The sequence below is a fragment of the Theropithecus gelada genome, unplaced genomic scaffold (assembly GCF_003255815.1).
Source record: "Theropithecus gelada isolate Dixy unplaced genomic scaffold, Tgel_1.0 HiC_scaffold_15883, whole genome shotgun sequence".
NCBI classification, from domain to species: domain Eukaryota; kingdom Metazoa; phylum Chordata; class Mammalia; order Primates; family Cercopithecidae; genus Theropithecus; species Theropithecus gelada.
In genome coordinates, this window is record NW_020257640.1 from 3,376,943 (window position 1) to 3,389,974 (window position 13,032).

Genomic DNA, 13,032 nt, shown 5'->3' on the forward strand with positions numbered 1-13,032 from the left:
AAAAAAAGAGGTAGCGTAGGGGGTTCTTAGCTAAGGTGCTAAGGGAAGGCCTCTCTGAAGAGGGGATGTCTATGCTGAGACCTGAGTGAGGGGAAGCATGAGAGGGCTGTATGTGTGGAAAATGTCCTCAGCAGAGGAAATGGCCAGGTCCAAGGCCCAAGGGCAGGCATGGGATTGTGGGCCCAGAGGGCAGTAAGTCCAGTGTGGCTGGACTAGAGGGAAACCTGAGGGGAAGGTGGGAGGGGACTTTGGGGAGTTGGGCAGGGGCTGGACTGCCACTGTCTTGTAAGCAATTATTCTAATGGCAATGGCAGGTCATTGGTGACCTCGATGAGAGCTGATCTGTGGAGAGGTGAGCAGGAATGTTTGAATGGTTGAAGAGAGAATGGACAGTGAGGAATACAGACAACTCTTCTGGCTGTGAAGAGGCATAAAGATGGGCTGATGGCTCAAGGTGCACACGGGGTGCAAAGAGGGCTTCGTTTGTCTTGTTTGTTGCCAGAGAGAGGGACCAGGAAGGTTCTCCGTGGGTAAGTGAGAGGCGAGAGGGGATGAGTCCGGGGTAGGGAGGAGGAGGTGGGTCAGGAGCACCTCCTCACTGGAACGGGAGGGAAGCTATGGCCAATGGGCCCAGGCTGGTGAAGTCGTGCTGGGAAGAGAGGTTGTCCTTATTGGATGCTGCTTCTTTTTCCCAGTGATCTATGGAGTGAGGTCATCAGCTGAAAGTGCAGTGGGGAATGGAGTCGGGAGGGAGTGGTGAAGGTTGAAGAGATGTAAATTTCTAGGTGAGGAGAAAGAAAGACCTTTCTACCAGGAAAATGAAATGATTGTTGCGTACTGTTGAGTGCCCATTTGAGATCTGGGACAAAACCACAACGTGAGACAAGTTAGTATGGTTGTGTGATTCTTTCTAACAATGCTGGGGTGCTCAGGTACAGGAATAAGTAGACGGATAGTTGGGTTTAATTAGAGCTGGCTTTGCCAGTCAAGTACAAAGTGGAGAGAAAGGGGCAAAGTTGGTGAGGATGTTTGCAAAAAAGTGATGCCATAGTGATTGACCATGAACTCAGCCAGCGAGGAGGAAAGTGAGGGCCTCTGGGGTATCTATTTTACTTAACACCTAAATGTTACACAGCATGTGCCCTGTGCTGCTCCTAAGCACTTTGTTCCTAGACACTTTGCAAAAGGAAGAGATAGCGAGATCATTAGCCTGGTGGAACATAAGGAATGTTCTAATGGGGTCACCATAGTAAGCCAGGTAGAAGTATAAGGAGATGAGTACAAGGTGGGTGTGAGTCTTGAAATGGACCTTTCAGAGGTGGTATCGATATTGGTGATAACAAGGTCAAGGGCATGTCTGTAGGAGCTGAGGTGGGATGGAAGAGAAGATGATGAAGAGTTGAGGGGCTATATGAATCATTTTTACTTTCTGTGTTTTATGAAGCTTTGACATCTGGGAGGCCTTGCTAATCCTGGAAAGACTGCCCCTCCCAGAGTTAGCTAGTTCTTAGTGATGGCAAATGACTCTCCTATGAGCACGCCTTTCACATGCAAACCAACCAATCCACAGCTGCACCCCAACCACCTCTTTTATTTACTTTTCACACTCCAAGTCAGTATTTCTGCTGGCTCTAAATATCCCCAGGATTAGGTACTGGACAACTGGAGAATACCCCTATACTCCAGAGCCCACTGAAAGTATCTTAACTATCCAATCCTACACTTGCTTCAGTGTGACTACCCTGCCTTGCCTGTTCCTTCCAAAAACCACAATGAAGCCTCTGGGCCATGCCTTCCCCCAGCTCCTTCTGCTTCCCTCCTGACTGACCTGGTGTTTCCCCATGTGGCTCTGTGTGCCACGGCATGCCTCCCTCCTCTCAGGAACTGCAGGTAATAAACTATTCTTTTGCCTGATTGCCCTGGCCAGAACTTCCAACACTATGTTAATGAATAGGAGTGGTGAGAGAGGGCATCCCTGTCCTGTGCCAGTTTTCAAGGGGAATGCTTCCAGATTTTGCCCATTCAATATGATATTGGCTGTGGGTTTGTCATAAATAGCTCTTATTATTTTGAGATATGTTCCATCAATACTGAATTTATTGAGAGTTTTTAGTATGAAGGGCTGTTGAATTTTGTCAAAGGCCTTTTCTGCATCTATTGAGATAATCATGTGGTTTTTGTCTTTGGTTCGTTTATATGCTGGATTACGTTTATTGATTTGTGTATGTTGAACCAGCCTTGCATCCCAGGGATGAAGCCCACTTGATCATGGTGGATAAGCTTTTTGATGTGCTGCTGGATTCGGTTTGCCAGTATTTTGGCATTGGCCACTGGGGAAAGGGGGAGTGGTAAAGAATCAGGGATCACATCACAGCACTGAAACAATACAAGAATGAGAGGAAGCGACCAGGGAGCTGGTAGATAGCAGCAAGGATGGGGGGTACTGGAATGGTCTGGTGGCATGCGTTTCAAAGGAGCAGGGGTATGTATAGGAGGAACGGGCTGTGGGGAGAAAAGGGACACCCATTCTGCCCTGATCTCAGGGGAATGTGGGGAAGAAAGTGACTTCACTGGAGAGGGCTATGGTGTCCTCAGCAAAGACAGCCAAGCTTTGGAGAGAGCAAGCGAACGAGGGGAGGTGGGGCGGGGGTTTACACATGATGGACCAAGCCTTCCAAAGTCACAGTGAAGCGACCCTGGGAGGCCCGCAAGGGCGAGTGACTGGGGCTAGATTAGGGGATAAACAGGAAATGAATACATGGATAAGCCCCCAGGAAATCATGGTTGACAGGGCATAAGATGAGTTTCAAAAATTTCTCGGGGGCTTTTGGACATAAAAGGAATACTTAAGAGTTACTAACATTTTCACTACTGTATTGAAGCAGTAAGTTTGAATACCCTATGTCTCTTAAACCTAAAATGTCAATTTACAAATATTGTCATCTTATTCACAAGCCCAGTAATTTTTGTATAAAAATAAGAATTTTTTTCTACTTGTTCCTTGATTAACATTCAGTTAATTCCTAGGGTTTACAGATTAAATCTTTCTTAATTATACTGTATCACTTCTCTACTTAATTGATCAAATTTCCTTAGACATTTCAAACCACACTTTCAAATTTAATTTAGCTGATTATCTTAAATATGCTAACCTGCTGTATTAGTCAGGGTTCTCCAGAGAAACAGAACCAATAGAAGATGTGTGCATGCACATGTGCGTGTGTGTGTGTGCACACACGTGTGAATGTTTATTTAAAGAGACATTATAAGGAATTGGCTCATGCGATTATGTACACTGAGAAGACCCAAGATTTGCAGCTGGCAAGCTGGAGACCCAAGAGGGCTGAGAATATAGTTCCAGTCTGAATCCAAAGTGCTAAAAAGGCAGAAGAGTGAAGGCTGAGGCTGAGTCAGAAGGCAGGAGAAGACTGATGTCCCAGTTCTAAGACAGGCAGAGCAGGAGAATTCCTTCTCACTCTGCCTTTGGTTCTATTCCGGCCTTCAATGGACTGGAGGAGGTGCACCCACACTGGGGAAGGCAACCTGCTTTGCACAGTCCACCAATTCAAAACACCCTCACAGTCACACTCAGAACGTTTAACCAAATACTTGGGTGTCTCCTGGCCCAGTCAAGTTGACATATAAAATCAGCCATCAAGTCTCCCACAGATAGTAGTGTTTCAAATTTAAAAAGTAAAATCTTCCTAAACCTTTAAGCAACTCTCAAAAATCCAAAAAAATAGACACAGAAATGTAACAGTTAAGATTCCCCCTCTCTCTTTTTTTTTTTTTTTTTTTTTTTGTCACCCAGGCTAGATAGAGGGCAGTGGCACTAAGACAGTTCACCACAGCCTTGACCTCCTTGGCTCCAGGGATCCTCCACTATAGCCTCCTGACTACAAACACCTGCCACCATACCCAGCTAAATCATTCTGTTTTGTTTTGTTTTTTGGTAGAGATAGGGATTCACCATGTTGCTCAGGCTGGTCTTGGACTTCTGGGCTCAAGTGATCCGCCTGCCTCAGCCTCCCAAAGGATTACAAGTGTGAGCCACCACACTAGGCAAGATTCTCTTAACTGTTTCAAAGATCTTAGAACTGAAGTACATATGTAACAGTGGAATGATTACAGAACTCCTTATTACAGATAACCTAACCAGCATAAATGTATCGATGGAAAATTTGAATAGATTCTTTTATTCTTCCTGGGGTTACAGACATACTCTCCTAACCCAAGGTCACAGAGCCATCATCTCAGGCCACTTCATGCTGAGGTGCAGTAAGCTGAGCTGCTGGGGCGTCCTTACGCTCAGGACAGGGGACCAGAAAGGCTTCCAGGAGATTCATCATAAGCTGGTGTCTATTAGGCTGGGTATCTGTAGGGAGAATCAGACTATTCAAGACTATTTGTCTTTTCTGTCATAGTAGGATCCTCCACAAGTTTTCTTTGCCTGGGTAGAGCTGTTAAGATTCTGGACCCCATTCTAGGATTGCAATGAATCTTTCAACTGCTTGATTTGCAATAATGAAATTGTGAAGTTGACCAAAACTTGAATACTTGAATATAGTATGCATGTAGTTCAGCTTGGTCAATCAACTGTAAACATCATTAAAATCTTGCACATGCCTTTCTTCTTCTTTCTTTCTTTGCTTTTTTTTTTTTTTTTTCCTTTAACATGCCTCATATGGATCTGCAGAGAACTATTGCTTTCTTTTGAATGCGAAAAACCATCATACTTTGCTGACTGAGAGTCCCTTTAAGCTGACTTCTTTAGCCTTTAAAACTGCCCTGGATAGTTTCAGAAGCATACTTTCTTTCCGGCAACAAATTGATGCTTCAGACCAATCTGAATTATCCTTGCTCTAAGATGTAAATTATCCTTGCTCAGATACTTTTCAAGGAACCCTGGTTCCTTTCACTGGGGAACTGCATTTGAGACCAAAATCTGGGTGCTTTGGGCACATGTGAGGTCACTCTACTTGATGTAGGGAGTGAGTGACAGCACAGTAGGCCACATGAGAGGCAGACCCAGAAAATATATATATATATATTATATATATATATATTTTTTTTGTTTTGGTTTTTTTTTGTTTTTTTTTTTGAGACAGAGTCTTGCTGTGTCGCCCAGGCTGGAATGCAGTGGCACAATCTCAGCTCACTGCAACCTCTGCCTCCTGGGTTCAAGCAATTCTCCTCCCTGAGCCTCCCAAGTAGCTGGGACTACAAGCATGTGCTACCATGTCCAGCTAATTTTTTATATTTTTAGTAGAGATGGGGTTTCACTATATTGGCCAGGCTGGTCTCAAACTCCTGACCTCATGATCCGCCCACCTCGGCCTTCCAAAGGGCTGGGATTACAGGCATGAGCCACTGCGCCCAACCCAAGATATATTTTTTAAATGTCAAGGGATCATATCATTGTTTTCAGTTTAACTCAACTGATAACTCAAACCTTTTCAAATATATAAAGATTTTCATTTTTTCTTTTGTCTTCTCTGAGATACCAGCTTCTCTTATTGCCAAGTACACAACATCCTTTTACTAACTGCAACCTGCCACGCTCTATATTGTGACCCTCAGAGACTGAATCCAGTCCTGGATTCCTTGCTGGCCTGCGCTGTACCTCTATTTCACCCTCTTGGTCCTTATTTTTCCACCAGTTATCATTCCTCAGTATCTTTTTGACATTAGAAGCTGAGAATTCTGGTGATGACTGTAGTGTGAATTGTTTGAGTAAAATCGACTCATCGAGGGATAAATAAAATGACATTTTCCCCTGTGAACCTCATCTGACTGGAGAAATGACTTTATTTTTCCAGCGATTGCTGTAAACTGCCAGACGTCCAGCTTACTAGCAGCTTTCCTCAGTGATGCAGTCTGTAATTTGTTAGTCAATATCAGTTACCAAGACAGTCTCATTTTAGTTAAAACTCAGTCTCGTCTGCTTTAAAACTTCACCTTCATATTTCACCCAGGGCTGCCCCTACCACATCAGCACCGCACTCCCAGGGCAGACTAAACTTGCTGTTCCAATGACTTGGAGTCAGGGGTGGGGTTAGGGGTGCTGTCTCACCCATAGTTCTTTTCCTAGGGCTTTTTATTATTATTATTATTATTTCTTCTAAAAAAAACCCCAAAAAACAAAAAACGGGATACATGGGCAGAACATGCAGGTTTGTTACATAGGTATATGTGTCATGGTGGTTTGCTGCACCTATTAACCCGTCCTCTAAGTTCCCTCCCCTCACCCCCCACCCCGCAACAGTCCTGGTGTGTGTTGCTCCCCTCTCTGTGCCCATGTGTTCTCATTGTTCACCTCCCACTTATGAGTGAGAACATGGAGTATTGGTTTCCTGTTCCTGTGTTAGTTTGCTGAGGATGATGGCTTCCAGATTCATCCATGTCCCTGCACAGGACATGATCTCATTCCTTTTTATGGCTGCACAGTATTCCATGGTGTATACATACCACATTTTCTTTATTCAGTCGATCATTGATGGGCATTTAAGTTGGTTCCATGTCTTTGCTGTTGTAAATGGTGCTGTAATAAACATACTTGTGCATGTGTCTTTATAGCAGAATGATTTACATTCCTTTGGGTATATACCCAGTAATGGGATTGCTGAGTCAAATGATATTTTTGGTTCTATATCCTTGCAGAATTGCCACACTGTCTTCCACAATGGTTGAACTAATTTACATTCCTACTAACAGTGTAAAAGCATTCCTATTTCTCCACAGTCTTGTCAGCATCTATTGTTTCCTGACTTTTAATAATCTCCATTCTGATTGGTGTGAGATGGTATCTCGTTGTGGTTTTGATTTGCATTTCTCTGATGATAAGTGATATTAAGCTTTTTTTCTTATGTTTGTTGGCTGCATAAATGTCTTCTTTTGAGAAGTGTCTGTTCATATCCTTTGCCCACTTTTTGATGGGGCTGTTTATTTCCTGTAATTTAAGTTCCTTGTAAATTCTAGATATTAGACCTTTGTCAGATGGGTAGATTGTAAACATTTTCTTCCATTCTGTAAGTTGTTCACTGTGATGATAGTTTCTTTTGCTGTGTAGAAGCTCTTTAGTTTAATTAGATCCCATTTGTCAATTTTGGCTTTTGTTGCAATTGCTTTTGGTGTTTTTATCATGAAGTCTTTGTCCATGCCTATGTCCTGAATGGTATTGCCTAGATTTTCTTCCAGGGTTTTTGGGTTTTACATTTAAGTCTTCAATCTATCTTGAATTAATTTTTGTATAAGGTGTAAGGAAGGGGTCCAGTTTCAGTCTTCTGCATATGGCCAGCCAGTTTTCCCTACATCATTTACTGAATAGGCGGTCCTTTCCCCGTTGCTTGTTTTTATCAGGTTCATCAAAGATCTGATGGTAGTAGATGTGTGGTGTTATTTCTGAGGTTTCTGTTCTGCTCCACTGGTTTTTATATATCTGTTTTGGTACTAGTACCATGCTGTTTTGGTTACTGTACCCTTGTAGTATAGTTTGAAGTCAGGTAGTGTGATGCTTCCAGCTTTGTTCTTTTTGCTTAGAATTGTCTTGGCTATACAGTGTCTTCTCTGATTCCATATAAAATTTAAAATAGTTTTTTTCTAATTCTGTGAAGAATGTCAGTGGTAGTTGGATGGTGAATAACATTAAATCTATAAATTACTTTGGGTGGTATGATCATTTTTATCATATTGATTCTTCCTACCCATGAGGATGGAATGTTTTTCCATTTGTTTGTGTCCTCTCTTATTTCCTTGAGCAGTGGTTTGTAGTTCTCCTTGAAGAATTCCTTCACATCCCTTGTTAGCTATATTCCTAGGTATTTTCTTCTCTTTGTAGCAACTGTGAATGGGAGTTCATTCACAATTTGGCTCTCTGCTTGTCTATTGTTGGTGTAAAGGAATGCTTATGATATTTACACATTGATTTTGTACCCTGAGACTTTGCTGAAGTTGCTTACCAGTTTAAGGAGTTTGGGGGCTGAGATGATGTTTTCTAAACATAACATCATGTCATCTGCAAACAGAGGCAATTTGACTTCCTCTCTTCCTATTGAATATACTTTATTTCTTTCTCTTGCTTGATTGCCCTGGCCAGAACTTCCAATACTGTGTTGAATAGGAGTGGTGAGAGAGGGCATCCTTGTCATGTTCTGGTTTTCTTTCTTTCTTTTTGAGACAGAGTTTCACTCTTGTTGCCCAGGCTGGAGTGCAATGGCACAATCTCGGCTCACTGCAACCTCTGCCTCCCAAATTCAAGTGATTCTCCTGTCTCAGCCTCATGAGTAGCTGGGATTACAGGCATGTGCCACCACGCCTGGCTAATTTTGTATTTTTCGTAGAGACAGGGTTTCTCCATGTTGGTCAGGTTGGTTTTGAACTCCCGACCTCAGGTGATCCACCCACCTCGGCCTCCCAAAGTGTTGGGATTGCAGGTGTGAACCACTGCAACTGGCCTTGTGCCGGTTTTCAAAGGGAATGCTTCCAGCTTTTGCCCATTCAATATGATGTTGGCTGTGGGTTTGTCATAAATAGCTCTTATTATCTTGAGACATGTTCCATTAATATCCAGTTTACTGAGAGTTTTTAGCATGAAGGGATGTTGAATTTTATTGAAGGCCTTTTCTGTATCTATTGAGATAATCACGGAGTTTTTGTCTTTGGTTCTGTTTATGTGATGTATTATGTTTATTGATTTGTGTATGTTGAACCAGCCTTGCATCCCAGGGATGAAACTGATTTGATTGTGCAGATAAGTTTTTTGATGTGTTGCTGGATTTGGTTTGCCAGTATTTCACTGAGGATTTTCCCATCAATGTTCATCAAGGATATTGAAGTTTTCTTTTTTTGTTGTGTCTTTTCCTGGTTTTGGTATCAGGATGATGCGGGCGTCATAAAATGAGTTATGGAGGAGTCCCTCCTTTTCAATTGTTTGGAATAGTTTCAGAAGGAATGATGGTACCAGCTCCTCTTTGTATTTCTGGTAGAATTCAGCTATGAATCCATCTGGTCCTGGGCTTTTTTTGATTGGTAGGCTACTAAGAACTTGTTATTGTTCTATTCAGGGATTCGACTTCTTCCTGGTGTTAGGAGGGGGAATGTGGTCAGGAATTTATCCATTTCTTCTAGATTTTCTAGTTTATTTGCATAGAGATGTTTACAGTATTCTCTGATGGTAGTTTGTATTTCTGTGGGGTCAGTGGTGATATGCCGAGACCAGCTCAGCTGGGGAGACCCTAACCCAGCAGTGCTGGAGGAATTAAAGACACACACACAGAAAGATAGAGGTGTGAAGTGGGAAATCGGGGGTCTCACAGCCTTCAGAGCTGAGAGCCCTGAACAGAGATTTACCCACATATTTATTAACAGCAAGCCAGTCATTAGCATAGTTTCTATAGATTTTAGATTAACTAAAAATATCCCTCATGGGAAACAAAGGGATGGGCTGAAATAATGGGATGGGTTGGGCTAGTTATCTGCAGCAGGAGCATGTCCTTAAGGCACAGATCGCTCATGCTATTGTTTGTGGCTTAAAAACACCTTTAAGTGGTTTTCCACCCTGGGTGGGCCAGGTGTTCCTTGTCCTCATTCTGGTAAACCCACAGCCTTCCAGAGTGGGCATCATGACCATCATGAACATGTCACAGTGCTGCAGAGATTCTGTTTATGGCCAGTTTTGGGGACAGTTTATGGCCAGATTTTGGGGGGCCTGTTCCCAACATGTTCCCCTTCTTTGATCTGCAAAGTGATAAAAGCAAGGGCAGCTTTGTCACCATGAGCTATTTCTTGCAGGAGTCAGGATCTGCATCTGCAGACTATACAAAGACAAACAACACAGATTAAAAGCACAATCATCATTGAAATCACAGAACTTCCAAGTGTTTTTATCCATTTTAATGGGTTGCTAGCTGCTAATCTCTCTGCAGCTCCTTCAAGCCCTCCAGTTCCTGGTGTTAAGGTCAGGTGTGCCTGGGATGCTTTAAATATTTGTTCTTTTAATTTTGCAATATCCAAAAACAAGTTTGTAGAGTGTCCTTCTAGATGCTTTTTTATTCTTTCCCAAATTTTGATCTTTTTTTTCCTTTTTTTAGACCGAGTTTTGCTCATGTTGCCCAGGCTGGAGTGCAGTGGTATAATCTTGGTTCACTGTAACCTCTGCCTCCTGGATTCTCCTGCTTCAGCCTTCCTGAGTAGCTGGGATGACAGGCATGTGCCACCACGCCCAGCCAATTTTTTGTATTTTTAGTAGAGATGGGGTTTCTCCATGTTGGTCGGGCTGGTCTCGAACTCCTGACCTCAGATGATCCACCCGCCTCGGCCTCCCAAAGTGCTGGGATTACAGGCATGAGCCACCATGCCCAGCCCAAATTTTGATCTTATTAAGAGCCATTAATAGTTTCCACAAATCCTTATGTTTAACTCCTACAACGGGCCATATCATTTGAGGTTGAGGTGCCACTATACCACCATGGTTCCAGATAATAGGAACTCTTGCCATACTTCTTATCATTTCTACCATCTGACTGTTTTGTTCAGATCAGCTGAAGATATTGTGGCCATGGCATGCAGACTGAGAGGTGCAATTCAAGCTAAACATCCCCTTAGGGGACCAATTAATAACGATGCCATAGGAACCGTTGTGCAGCACCTCTGCCTGTTCTGCAATGCAATCTTCCTGAATAAGTTATGTTCATTTTTTCTGGCCAGGTTCGATTTTGTTTACAAATAGGTTTTTGAGGGCGGTATGCCTCAATTATAGAATTTATTTTGGTAAATACTGAGATCAGAAAGCATGTGTAACTGTGTCATAGAGTGATTGCATCCAGGCATTATTACCAGCCAGGATTGGTAAATATGCCCAATAAGTATAATTGCTCTCTGTGTCAGCCCTTGTTGAAGGAATATTCATGGCAGTGGTGATCACCGTTATCATGCTTCCATTCAATTACTCATTGTGACTGGTTGTCTCTCTTTCCTCAGGTTTTCTTCAGTGATCTGTGACAGCTTCTTGATCTGTCCCCAGGTGGGTGGCTGTGTTTGACAGGTGTTGCTTGTGACAGCTGGGGTCCTCCTCAGTGTCAGTCTTGACATGGCTGCAACCGGGGGTTTCTCAGGATCCTCCCAGAATCTCTTCCTCAGCATCTAGCTCTTGATAAGGTTTTAGGTGTCTTGATGGCATCCAAATCAGCTGTTGATTTTGGCCTGGAGAAACACAAGTTATTATTCTACCTGTTTCCCAACTTTTTGTTATCTGATCTCTCCACCGAACCAGTTGTTCTGCTTCTGTCTTTGTAGCTGGTATCTGTAGATGCTGTTCAGCTGCTGATAACATCTGGCCTTTGGGCAGGCTCAAAACATTTAAAGTTAATAATGCTAGATTCAGTTGCATCTGCAGTGTTCCACATTCTTTATTTCCCCCCCTCTGCTTTTGCAACTGCTGTTTTAGGGAGAGATTCATTCTTTCCACTATGGCTTGTCCTTGAGAATTGTATGGGATACCTGTAATGTGTTTAATATTTCACATAGAGAAAAATGTAGCTAGAGCTTGGCTAGTATATCCTGGGGCATTATCTGTTTTAATAGAAGCTGGAATGCCTGTCACTGCAAAACGCTGCAAAAGGTGATGTTTAACACAGGCAGAAGACTCTCCTGATTGGCATGTAGCCCAGAGAAAGTGAGAAAAGGTGTCCACACATACATGTACATAAGCTAGTCTCTCAAACCAGGGAACATGTGTGACATCCATTTGCCAAAGAGAATTAGGTTCCAATCCTCGAGGATGAACCCCTCCTGTAAAAGATGAGGAATGTACCATTTGGCAAGTTGGGCATCGCTGGATAATAGCTTTAGCTTCTTCCCAGGTAACGCTGTATCTGCTTTTGAGACCAGAGGCATTAACATGGGTTAAATTGTGAAAGTGTCTAGCATTAGATACTGCATTAGCAACTAGGCAATCAGCCATTTGATTCCCTTCAGTCAAAGGTCCTGGAAGAGGTGTATGAGCTGATGTAAAAAGGGTGTATTCTACTCCTAACTGCTATTTGCAATTGAGCAAATAAAGTCATCAGTTGTTCATCTGTATGAAATCTTAACTGAGCATTTTCAATTAACTGTGTGGAATGAACCATGTATGAAGAATCAGAAATCACATTAATAGGCATATCATAAGCAGTCAATACCTCAATTACAGCTACAAGCTCCACTTTTTGAGCTGAAGTATAGGGCGTCTGGAAAACTTTACTTTTTGAGCCAGAATAAGAAGTTTTACCATTACTAGACCCATTTGTAAAACAATGAAAACACTTAACAGGCTGCAGGTTGTTTACTGTAGGAATTGTAAATGCAAAATGTTCACAGCCTTGCTCAGCTAAGAGGATAGTAAAGAAACAGTCTTTTAAATATATGACTGTTAAAGGCCAATTTTTTGGAATTATAGCAAGAGAAGACAATCCTGGCTGTAATGCTCCCATAGGTTGTAAAACTGAATTGATGGCTCTTAAGTCAGTTAACATTCTCCATTCACCTGATTTTTTCTTAATTACGAAAACTGGAGAATTCCAAGGGGAAAATGTTGGAGCTATGTGCCCATTTTCTGATTGTTCGGTAACTAATTCCTCTAAAGCCTCCAGTTTCTCTTTACTTAGTGGCCATTGTTCTATAAAAAATTGGCTTATCTGTTAACCATTTTAAAGATGTAGGTTCTGGAGGCTTAACAATGGTCGCCATCAAAAATGATATCCTAATCTTTGGCGGGAACTTTGTCTTTCCACTTGAAGCAGTTTTTTTCAAACCTTGCAAATTTTTTTCTAGTCCCATACCAGGGATATACCCCATTTCATGCATCATATGTTGATTTTGAGGGCTATATAATTGTTCTGGAATTAGAACTTGTAATCCCCACTGTTGTTTAAATCTCTCTCCCATAAATTTATAGGTACAGAAGTTATAATTGGCTGCATAGTCCCAGGTTGTCCATGGGGCCCTTCACAATGTAAAATATAGCTACTTTGATATACTTCAGGTTGAATTGGCCAC